The following is a 12,154-nucleotide window of genomic DNA, read 5'->3' as shown; positions in this document are numbered from 1 at the left end:
TTAATCATGCAACATGTCAGGGCGAGATCAAAGTTTGAGAAACTTGGGCCCCAAACAATGTTAAACAATCTATTAAGGTATCGAATAAGGAAATAATGGCAGGATTTCCTGGCAACTTGCCCATATCAAACTAAATGGGAGGAAGGCTTGGAGTTTTGCTGCACTGCAAGATGCATGAGAATTGATTTGGTATAATGTATCCTATAAACTGATAGGCATAATCCTGAAGGAATATGTCTCTCAAATATGTTTCAGCAGCACTTAACACTATGTAATTTCAACAACAGAAACCTAATTTCAACAATGGAAAAACCCTGGAAATGTGAATTATAAAACAGAACAACAGCTTTTATGCATATATGATGGAATTTTTAAAAAAATACCAAACATTCTGGGGGAAAGTTACAAAACAAATCAAGGAAATATTGGGATATGATTTGCCAAGGGATCTGGTGGTCTTACATTTGTATTATCTGGAGGGCCGAACTGAAACATATAATGAATAATTTGTTTCAGATCAATGCACTGCATATAGCAGATAAGTGGAAGGATAATGCTGAAACTGTTTTAATGAATGTCTTTTTAAAAATGCAGAGAGCAGAAATAGTAAAATTATGTTAGAATAAGTTATAGATAACAACAGGAACATATATTTATTGAAAACTGGATAATGTTTATTCAGTACAGTACTGGAATGTAAATAATTAGCTGCCGTATACCACATCAGACTATTCATTCATCTAACTAGTTTTGCCTACTACTCAGAATCCCAGCTGGTAAATGCAATTGCTCAGTGAATTTTTCCTCTTTCCCCCCAGTTATAATTAATTCCAGGCTAGTTCTGTATTCTTCAAATTGCAACCTCCCTGGTATCTCTATTTGGAAGTACATTATCTACTGATTTGGGGAGATGATGTTTTCATTGTAGCAATACTTACACTGGCAGCGGCTGTGTGAGATCTTCCTGAAGTTATTGGTTATTTAGTTCCAAGATGAATATCCTGCAAGGAAATATGAGAGGAACAACAGGCAGAGTGGAATGTCATCTTTAGTGTACCTATAAAACATGTAGGAGGACAAGCGTTATTAATCAGCTCTTCGTTTCATTTTGTTCTTCCTGACTATATGCAGTTTGTCAATCTATCACCAAATCCCCATCAAAAGGCTGCTTGTTTTCAGGCATTCTGGGCTGTCCATTAACTTCCGTGGGCATATTTTTATGTATGCTTCCTCTTTTTTTCAGGTTTCACATTGCACCATCATTGTAAGTGGGAGTGGAATCAAGACCCCTGATTAAGTTTCAGGACCTAGTTACCTGCAGGAATGTCTCTCCCATGATTAAAGGTCTTCCAGGAAGACCCTTCTGGTTGCATTGGCACCAAATAAAGCCTGGCATACCAGGAACATGTGACAGGGCCTTCTTGGTGGTTGAACCACAGATGTGGATCACTCTTCCCCCTGAGTTTTACCTGATATCAGTATTACCTGACTTTCATCACCAGTTTGAAATGTTTGCATCCCACCAGGCATTCCAAAGTGCACACACAGCTTTTGTATTAACTGTATTCTGATTAAAGGTTAGCTACCTTGGTTTTATATGGAAATCTCAATATGCCAGCCCAATAGTTTATTCAGCAACCTTGGCTTTTGTAGCCAGAGTCAGTCAGGGCCTCACCCTTTGAGACCAAGTGGGAAAAGACCTACAAGCCAGAGTGCAGATCTCCCAGGACTCACAGCCAAGGTTATGCAATATAGTTATGATTTCCATGCTACTATGAACGCCATGATCTGCCCTGAGATTGTTACATGATGAACGGCAGAATTCCTCCCTGTCACAATCCGAACTCCACCCACTTCCCCATTGCACTGACAGCATTTTTCTAGTATAATGGTTCCAATGGAGGTAGATGCTGCTGGCACACAACAGTGGGTGCTATGCCAGCATAGAATCCATTCACTGACACATATTTGATGCAAGAAGACTTTGGAGCAATCCTATCTCTGCCCAGCAGGTCTAAATTGTGGACAACATTAGTGGACTTATGGATTATGTTGCTTTCTTGGCTAAAGATGAGACCTGCCCCATGCATTCACAAAATAGAAATACAAATGCATCACACGAAGTCTCAAGTTTCCTCAACTGGGACTTAGAGAGCAGCCTGGCAGGCCTGTGCCTGAGCTCCCAGTAGGCATATATACATATAATCCCTTTCCACATTATAATTTCAGTCAGGGGAGTAACTTGTCAACTCACTTCTGTTACTGACCATTCTAACATGGAAAGGGGTCTTTAGAGAGCTTCACAATGAGGCGGATGAATTCAGAAAAGCTATTCTCTATAATGTAAGAGATCTCACAAGACCACATGCATCATTTACTCAAAGGATATAACCTTGAAAATTTGTGAACCAACTGAAGTAGTCATTTCTTTTTCAAGCCCTGTTAGGCATAACGTATCACCATTTTCCTCCTGCTTAGAATACTGCCTAAATTAGTAATTAGGAACACTCCAAATCTTCAAAACAATATGGAGTTCAAGCAATTAACAATGTGATTCTATGCATGCTTACTCAAAAGTAAGTATTAAATGCAGCCCCATTTAATTCTGCATAGGATTTCAGAAGAGTACCAAGAGAGAAGGGACAAATATTCAAATACTAGTATAATATTTATGTATTGATCAACACTGCCCTCATTAATAGTTGGAAGTCAAGGAACAGAACTCTCCTGCTTCTTCACATTTCACTTTCTACATGGAGAAGATCTCTCAATTTTTACTCTGAATTTCCTTTTATTAAAGAAACCAAATAAAACTCAGGTTTTCATTCATTATCATGAGGGGTACCATTTCATGGAAAAAGATGAAATTTGAAGAAATGCTAAAAGGCCCACCTGGGAATATGTTCAGATTTAAGCAGCAAAAAAAAAAGAAAAAGAAAAAGAAAAAGAAAAAAGAGAGAGAATTTGCTGTAGCTTTTATACTTCATAATGACTCTAGCAATGCTATCATAGTCACATAGAATCAATTCAACAAAGGGATTTCTGTCTTTGGTTTACAGAACTACCAAACTATCTTCTGTGTGCTGCTGTTCCAGCATGCAGAGAAATCTGCTGAGGGATAAACAGATTTATTTATTTTTTACTCCACACATTCAGGAACACACAACCAGTTCATTAGGGCTGTGTAGGGAATAGGAGAGCCATACAAAGCTGACCTAACCCTCATTCTCCTCTTGGTTAAGTTACGCTTTACTCTGGAGATTGACTGAGCAAAGAATGGGATGGAAGATGAAGAGCTCCCATTTCTTAGTTTATCCTGGAACATTGTATGTTTACAGAGCAAGGGTAGGAGTTGGGGGGGGGGAGAAAGTCCTATGGGGAATCCTTCCATGCATGGATATTGTGCCCACATAAGGAAGGGTCGTAGTCCTAGTCTATAGGACAATTAGTTTGTAATAGTAGTTATTCAGTATGTGTATAAGCTGTCAGTTGGCCAGAATTATAGGTGCCCCTGGACAATAATTGCATTTGGTTAGGTTGAACAAGACGAAAACTAAGGTTTTAGAGAAAAATTTAACTGTGATTGAGAGAGATAAGTTTCAGAAGGAGACAGGATTAGCATTGGTTAAGAAAGTGAAATACTTAGGGGTTAACATGACTGCCAAGAATGTGAATTTATTTAAGGATAACTATGAAAAATGCTGGATTGAAGTGAAAAAGGATTTAGAAATATGGTCAAATTTGAAGTTATCATTGTTAGGCCGAATTGCTGTGATAAAAATGAATGTATTGCCAAGGATGCTGTTTTTGTTTCAAGAAGTGGCAGAGAGATATCTCTAGATTTGTCTGGCAGGGCAAGAAGCCTAGGATAAAATTTAAGATATTAACTGACGCTAAAGAAAGAGGTGGATTTGCCCTGCCAGACCTTAAACTTTATTATGAATCAGCCGCATTTTGCTGGCTTAGAGAATGGCTGCTTCTTGAAAACACTGATGTGCTGGACTTAGAAGGTTTTAACAATGTATTTGGTTGGCATGCATATTTGTGGTATGACAAGGTTAAAGCACACAAAGCGTTTAAAAACGATATCGTTAGAAAAACACTGTTTAATGTCTGGATGAGATACAAGGATTTGTTAGAAAATAAAACCCCAAGATGGTTGTCACCAATGGAAGCGGAGGCTCAGAAAAAACTCAATATGGAGGCCAAATGACCGAAATATTGGGAAATTCTGGAACAAGATGGAGACAGAATAAAACTGCAGAGCTTTGAAAAATTAAAAAATAGAGTGCCAGAACGGCTCCATTACTATCAAATAATGGAGGCATATAATTTGGACAAAAAACTGGGCTTCCAGGTGGAAAAATCAAAATTGGAAACAGAATTGTTAGATCCTAAAACTAAGAATTTGTCAAGAATGTATAACTTGCTGTTGAAATGGAACACTCAGGATGAAACGGTGAAATCTGTTATGATTAAAAGGGCACAAGATGTTGGACACAACATTATGATGGTTGACTGGGAACAGTTATGGACCACAGGTATGAAATTTACGGCATGTAATGCCTTAAGAGAGAATTTAATGAAAATGATTTACAGGTGGTACATGACACCAGTCAAGCTTGCAAAAATTTATAATTTACCTGACAATAAATGTTGGAAATGTAATGAGATTGAAGGTACATTCTTTCACCTTTGGTGGACGTGCCCAAGGATTAAGACATTCTGGGAGATGATTTATAAAAAAATGAAAAAGGTATTTAAATATACCTTCCTGAAGAAACCAGAGGCCTTTCTCCTGGGCATGGTCGGTCAATTGGTGGCAAAGAAGGATAGAAGTTTCTTTATGTATGCAACAACAGCAGCAAGAATACTCATCGCAAAGTATTGGAAGACACAAGATTCACCCACCCGGGAAGAATGGCAGATGAAGTTGATGGACTACATGGAATTGGCAGAAATGACTGGCAGAATCCGAGACCAGGGAGAAGAGTTGGTGGAAGAAGACTGGAAGAAATTTAAAGATTATCTACAGAAATATTGTAAAATTTATGAATGTTAGAAAGATGTTGGAATGAAGTTACATGGCTTTAGCAGAAATGCTATAAAGAATTAAGTACAATAGAGGATTAAAGGGAAAAATGAGGTTAGAATGTGTTAAGATAAGAAGAAGAGTTTGGATTTGATATCCCGCCTTTCACTCCCTTTAAGGAGTCTCAAAGCGGCTCACATTCTCCTTTCCCTTCCTCCCCCACAACAAACACTCTGTGAGGTGAGTGGGGCTGAGAGACTTCAGAGAAGTGTGACTGGCCCAAGGTCACCCAGCAGCTGCTTGTGGAGGAGCGGAGACGCGAACCCGGTTCCCCAGGATTACGAGACTACCGCTCTTAACCACTACACCACACTGGCTCTCTGATAAATTATAGGACAGAAAATTGAGGAAGATGGAAAGGATTTGCTGAAACAATTGAAGTGGAATACAAAAAACGGAGGTGCGAGGAGGTCGCTTAAACAAGTAAACGAAATATAATAATATTGAAAGTATTGGATGTGTTTTTAATTGTTTTTGTCTTGTTTTGTTATGTATATGTAGTGTTTCTGTATTGTATTGTTTTGTTATGTTTAATTCTTTTTCTTTTCTTTTTGTAATTTTCAAATTCTTAATAAATATTATTTTTTAAAAATAAAATAAAAAAATTGCATTTGGTCAGAAACATGAGGAGGGAGAAGCAATATTCCCCACCTTCCTGAAATGGCATTGCATAAAGTCTGCATTGTATAAAAGAAATTGTAGGTCAGCCACCTTGGAGAAAGCTGTGCTTTTTGAGAAAGATCATTGTCCATTTCCAAGATGCCTATTCATTAAACTTTGTCCATTAAAATAGCAGAGAACATTGTGTGGGTAAATGTCTTATTTAGAAACCTTCCATTTTTACAAAACCAACTACCCTTCATAGCACATTTTTTGCAGCACACACTGAATTGGATTTTCAATGCACACTGAGCAGCATGAATACAACAAACCCTAAGAAAGCCTATTTTCCTACCTGTAGGGCTTTGTTTACTAGTGTTGTTCTTCAAAATCATTACAGGGATGAAAACCAAGAAGTAGAAGTTACCACATGCCTTGACATGCAATTCTCAGCAGCACCAGAACACTATCTGGTTTAAATTGCCTAATAATTTATTGAAAGAACAAAGGGGGGAAATGCGCAGGTTCCATTGCTTTGGACGGCAGAGAGCTCTTTCTCTCCCTTTTTAATACTGAAAAAGAAAACAACAAGGGAGAACAATTTTCCCAACACCAGCCATTTTCAATCCGTCTAAATTCTGAAACGGTTCTTTAAGTTTTACAGACTGCATACATGAGGCTTCCAACAGTGACTACTGCAAAACATAATTATCTTATTTTGCACTTGCTTTGCTATCATGATTTTGCATGGTTTACTTAGTATACTGTTTGGGTTTATTATTGTTTGCTGCTCTAAGTACATTTAGTAGAAAAGCAGGAAGAGAAGATGATGATGATTTAGGAAATGATCAGAAAGCTCTCCAAACAATGTACAAACATAATTATAGATAAAAGCAGTGCTTTTTCCAGGAGGTAATCAAGGGTTCACAGAACCAGCACCTCTTTTGTTGTTGTTAAAAAAGTGTGGCACTTACAGGGCTTTTTTAAAAAGCAGGAACTCGCCAAAACTCAGTTTCTGCACCTCTCAGATGGGTACCACTGCCATTCTAAGGGAACAAGGGAGGTGTTCATGGTGAGACACGGCACCTCTTTTTTTCAAGAAAAATAGCAATTAAAAGACAATTAAAAGCATTAAAACTTTTTTTAAAAAAACACACACAATATATTTATCATCATATTAGTATTAGAATTGTTATTGTGTGATCAGGCGGTGACAGCCCCAGCCCCCAGTGATTATAAAGAAGGAATAAAGATGCAGGGGCGTGAGTCACCACTTCACACACACACCATCAAGGCAAAGGTACCCCTGACCATTAGGTCCAGACGACTCTGGGGTTGCGGCGCTTATCTCACGTTCTAGGCCAAGGGAGCCGGCGTTTGTCCACAGACAGCTTCCGGTTCATGTGGCCAGCATGACTAAGCCACTTCTGGCGAACCAGAGCAGCGCACGGAAACGCCGTTTACCTTCCCACCGGAGCAGTACCTATTTATCTACTTGCACTTTGATGTGCTTTCGAACTGCTAGGTTGGCAGGAGCTGGGACCGAGCAACAGGAGCTCACCCCGTCGCAGGGATTCGAACCACCATCCTTCTGATCAGCAAGCCCTAGACTCTGTGGTTCAGACCACAGCGCCACAGCGTCCCCACACACACCATATAGGGAGGAAAAGATTAAAGGATTCCACCCAAGGTCATAACCTCCAAAGTTGTGACGAATTGCTATGGGGAAGACAAAACCTGCCAATGCTATGGGGAAGACAAAACCTGCCAATGCAGGTTTTGTCCTTCAACAGCAACCAGTCAAAGACCATATCAGCACCCACTAAACAGGAAGAAAAAGTTAACCTGCAAACAAGAAACATTAAACAAAGGGAGGCTAGGGGGTGTGACTCTCCAGAGCCAACTGCCTGGCTATTGTTGGCTCCACCCCCTATTTATAAATGGGGCTGGCCCCACCTCCCAGCAAGAAACTTGATTACTAGGGCTGGGTGTGAACCTCCAAAAATTAACACTGAGAGGCAAGCCTTTTTTCTTTTCTTTTACATTTTTGTGTAATTTCTATTAACTCTCAATTTTAAACTTGTCTTATTAAATTTTTGTGAAAAATATGTGTGCAAAATTGCATAAAGGTCATTAAAAACATTTACCAAGTAATATGCTGGAGCATAACAAAAAGTGGAAAATAAGGCTTGTTGAATATAAGCAGAGAAGTAAGCAGAATACTTCAATAATATCAGATGAAATAATTTTCTCTGCTGATTAAAATGAAAAGCAAATGGCTAATGCCCAAATGGAAATGATGGAAGTTGTGAATTGATATAAGGTAAAGCAAGTACATTTTCCATTCATAATAAAAAGAAATGAGTACATCACATTAGAAATACATAATATCACTATGCAGAGCAGCAGATGGGTTCTGGCCTGCATGCCACAGCTGCTGTCACCACTACCGCTTTTATGGATGCTGGCCTGATCATGAAGGAGACAAGAGACAAGAGGAGATCCAAGAAAAAGTTATGAAATCCCTGGATCAGGAATTTGATGATCTTTGTCAGAAGGGTTGAATCAACTGCATCTTCTTTTATGACCATGAAGATACAACTCAAGTTATGCTGAGAGCAGACAGTTCAATAAGCAGTTACCCAGCATCACCACAGAACAGCATTATTCTGTGTGCAGTGAGGCATGTGGAAGATATCTTTACCACTTAAGAGAAAGGCTCAAAGAAAGAAAAACCTGCTGAAGTTATTGCTAATAATCTTGTAGATTTCATGAAGAAGAAAGGCATTGATAAGAGCCAACAGGCCATTGGAAGTAATTCTAGGAATGTTAACACTGGCTGGGAGGCTGGTACCATGCATTAGGTAGAGGAAGGGGTATAGGAAAGGGGGTGCGGGGTGCGGTTCTCCCCAGGTGCCATCATGGAGGGGGGTGACAAATTATCAAGGAACAATTACTGCCCTACTAGGGCGATTCATAAAAAACTTCTTTTGAAAATGCCTGCTCCAAAGGTCTTATTTTACTACACTAGGGATTATATAGCTATATATGAAATTTCATGCATATAAGTTAATATCTTGACCCTCCTCCACAAAAATAGCTGTTTACTTGGCCGTTTTCCTATGTCGTGAAGGCTAAAATTTCAATTCAGTGGAGTAGGGTCAAGATATTAACTGATATGCATGAAATTTCAGATATAGCTATGTAATCCCTAGTTTAGTAAGATAAGACCTTTGGAGCAGGCATTTAAAAAAAAAATCAATGGGGGGGGGCTGACAATAAATTTTCCACACTGGACACCACCTGAACTTCCTATGCCTCTGGGTAGAGGTCAAGTTTGGTTGTAAGCTGATCTGGCATCCTCCATGCCAAAAGTGTTACCTCAGTGACACTTGATCACAGAACAAGTAACATTGGCAAGATACTAGATCTGCAGATCTTGAAATTGATACTTCATTTGCCAAACTCTCAATTGAAGAGCCTCTTATGTCACTAAGTGACAAGGCCATAAAGGTTCTTGTCTACTATTCAAGCATACAGATATCAGATCACACAGGCCACAAGGACAAGAAAACTTCACACATATCTACCTCTTCTTGAAATTGTTCTAGTGAGCCATTCCAGGTGGTTAACAACAGCAAACAGGCTTTGTCACATATAAGTTTCAAAACATTGCCTTAAAGGCAAAACCCTCAACATCGTAAGAATGATAGTGGAATCCATTGTTTGTTTGCACTACCCCTGCAAAGCAAAACACTCTTGTGTTCAGATGACAGTGATGAGAAGAGAGCTGGTATACAAAAGAACATTGACTTGAGGGGTGGAGATGATGAGACACTAGGAGATTTTCCTGTATGACTGAGGAAAACACATTCCATCAACCCCAGGGCTTTGTTCCTGTTGGAGCTGATAGACAGGTCAGATGGGGTATATGAACCTTCTTTGACATGTAAACGTACTGCAGGAGACTTCCGGAGGCGGCGCAAAATAGCAATGGCGGTTCTCTTTACCCGGTGAAGAGGGGCTCCGCGAAAAAGGGTCGTCCGCTACGGCAAAGCGGAGACCCATTAAGAAAAACCGCAGGCAGAGCGAGCCTGCGGCCGGGACTCGGCGGGCGCCCAAAGCCCCCCCGGAAACGAAGAAGGGGCTCCGTAAGGGGCTCCGGAACGCGAAAGGGGGAGCGGCGCTGTGAGTTCATCGCTCTTTTCGTGGATGCAAAGCCGCGCTGCTGCTGCTGAGCGCCGACCTTTCTTCTTGAAAACATCAAAATTGGCTGCTACATACCCGTGAGTAAGGGGAGTTAAACATCGGAAAATTTGGGAATTTGGTTGAAATTCGGCTGAAAACGGGAGGCGAGTAACAGGAAGTCCGTCTCCCGATCCTGCTAACCAGATTAAAGCAATTGCGCAGAAGAGCGCTGAAGCGCTGAAAAGGGACTGTAAAAGTAAAACGAGGGTGTATTTGACAGACTTTGTAGGGAAAAGACAAGCAGGAAATCTTTGTAAAAGTTGTGGATTTTATTTTTGGGACCTTCTTCCTAATTTTGAGCTATGTGGAGTTAAAAGGGACAACCCAGCTATCGGGCTGTCAGTGTGCAAAGGAGAACTGTCAATCTGCTGATACTGTTATTCAAGCTTAACTGATACATAGACTGAGATACTAACGTTTAAACATTGTTGCTGGGACCTTTCTTGACACCTTGTGGCTTTTCTTCAAGACAAAGAAAGCCTGTGGAAACTTCCTTTTGTGCTCTGGAACTATTAAAGACTTAACATAGGGAATATAAGAACTTCAATGGCGGACAAGAGCTCTCTCCTTCCTTGAAACTTTGAAATACCCCCACCTAGAGGATTGTGGAGATATAGAGGCCTGGGAACTGTACTTTATTGTGATTCTCTGCGGTTAAATTGTTTACACTCTGGACTTTGTCTAACTTATGAAACAAAAGAAAATTTGACCTTGAACAGAGGCAGGTGTGGAATGAGTGGCACAGGGAGAACAAGAGCAGCTAAAGCTAAAGAGAAAGAAAAGAAACCAGGGCAACTTGTAAAAACAACCCTATCTCATCAACGAAGATCATCCGTCCCAACTGTGCTGATAGCACAGGAGGTGGAAATTGAAGAGCCTGCTGTAGAGCCTGCTGCAGGAGATATGGTAACTGGAGGATCTGAAATAGTCCTGAAGCAAATCTTGGAACAACTTGGAATTTTAAATCAAAAAGTGGACAATCAATCATCAAAAATTGACCAAGCTACATCCTCTATTACTAAATTATCCGAGCAAGTTTCTCATCATACTCAGGCAATTGAAAAATTGCAAGGGGCAACGACTGAAAATTATAAGCTTGCGGTGGAAGCTTGTCAAAAAGCAGAACAGGCGAACAAAAAGGTTGATGAGATTAGGGGGGAAGTAAGGCCTCTGAAAAGACAGGTAGGGGAACAACAAGCCTACCTGTCATTGGTTGAATTGAAAAGTAAGGAAAATAATCTCAGATTAAGGGCTATCCCAGAATTGGAGGAAGGAAATCTACAGGGATTTTTAACACTTTTGTTCTCCAAATTCTGGGGGATTGAGGAAGATAAGGACTTTAAAATTGTGACTGCCTTTAGACTGGGAAAATTGATAAAGAAGGACAAGTCCAGAGACTGTTTGGTTATTTTGAGATCGAGAGAGGAAAGAGACAAGATACTAGGCCTACATTTCAAAAAATCTTTGGAGATAGAAGGTAAAAAGGCTGAAATTTACAGAGATATACCTAAACACCTTTTGGATCTTAGGACCACTTATACAGATTTGACCAAATTGTTGAGATACAACACAATCCCTTATAGGTGGGAGTTTCCGCAAGGACTATCATTTACTTACAAAGGAAGGAAAGTAAGAATTAAAACACCGGAGGACCAACAGAAGTTCCTACACGACCACGAGGAGGACCTCCAGAAAGGAGCCGCAGCTTCTTGGCCTCCACCACCACCGGGACCATCTCCAAAGCCTACACCGCCTGGATCTGGACCAACATTACCACCTCCGGGATCGGAGGGAAACCTAGACACCCCATTGTAGACCCACCAATTAGACCAGGATGTCGCTGCAGCTTCTTAGTTGGAATATAAACGGCGGAAATTTTCCGGAAAAAAGAAGAAAAGTATTTCATATTTTGAAAAAAGAACAACTGGACATTATTTGCCTGCAAGAAACACATGTGACAAGGCTCCACAGAAAAGTGCTAATCAATAAAAGACTAGGCCAAGAATTCATCTCTTCGGACAAAGTGAAGAAAAGAGGAGTGGTGATATATGCAAAGGAGAGCCTGTCACCGAAATTCTTATTCAAAGATGAACACGGCAGAATTTTGGCGATTGAAATTCAGACACAAGGAGAAAAATTTCTGATATTAGGAATATATGCCCCAAATGAAGGAAAATCAGAATTTTTCAGGAAGCTGCATGAGATTATGCTGGA

At 40.1% G+C, this 12,154-nt stretch overlaps 1 long non-coding RNA gene across 1 annotated transcript in view; it reads left to right on the top strand.

The window, feature by feature from the left end:
- The window catches only part of LOC310852580, a 28,417-nt gene that overhangs the window by 1,329 nt on the left and 14,934 nt on the right, over positions 1-12,154 (top strand). The window contains exon 2 of the long non-coding RNA XR_014568287.1: positions 6,687-6,764. This is a non-coding gene — a long non-coding RNA (uncharacterized lncRNA). The remainder of the gene's footprint in view (positions 1-6,686; positions 6,765-12,154) is intronic.

Source organism: Podarcis gaigeae, assembly GCF_964106915.1.
Source record: "Podarcis gaigeae genome assembly, chromosome: 9".
NCBI lineage: Eukaryota > Metazoa > Chordata > Lepidosauria > Squamata > Lacertidae > Podarcis > Podarcis gaigeae.
This window is presented reverse-complemented; position numbering and strand designations above follow the sequence as displayed.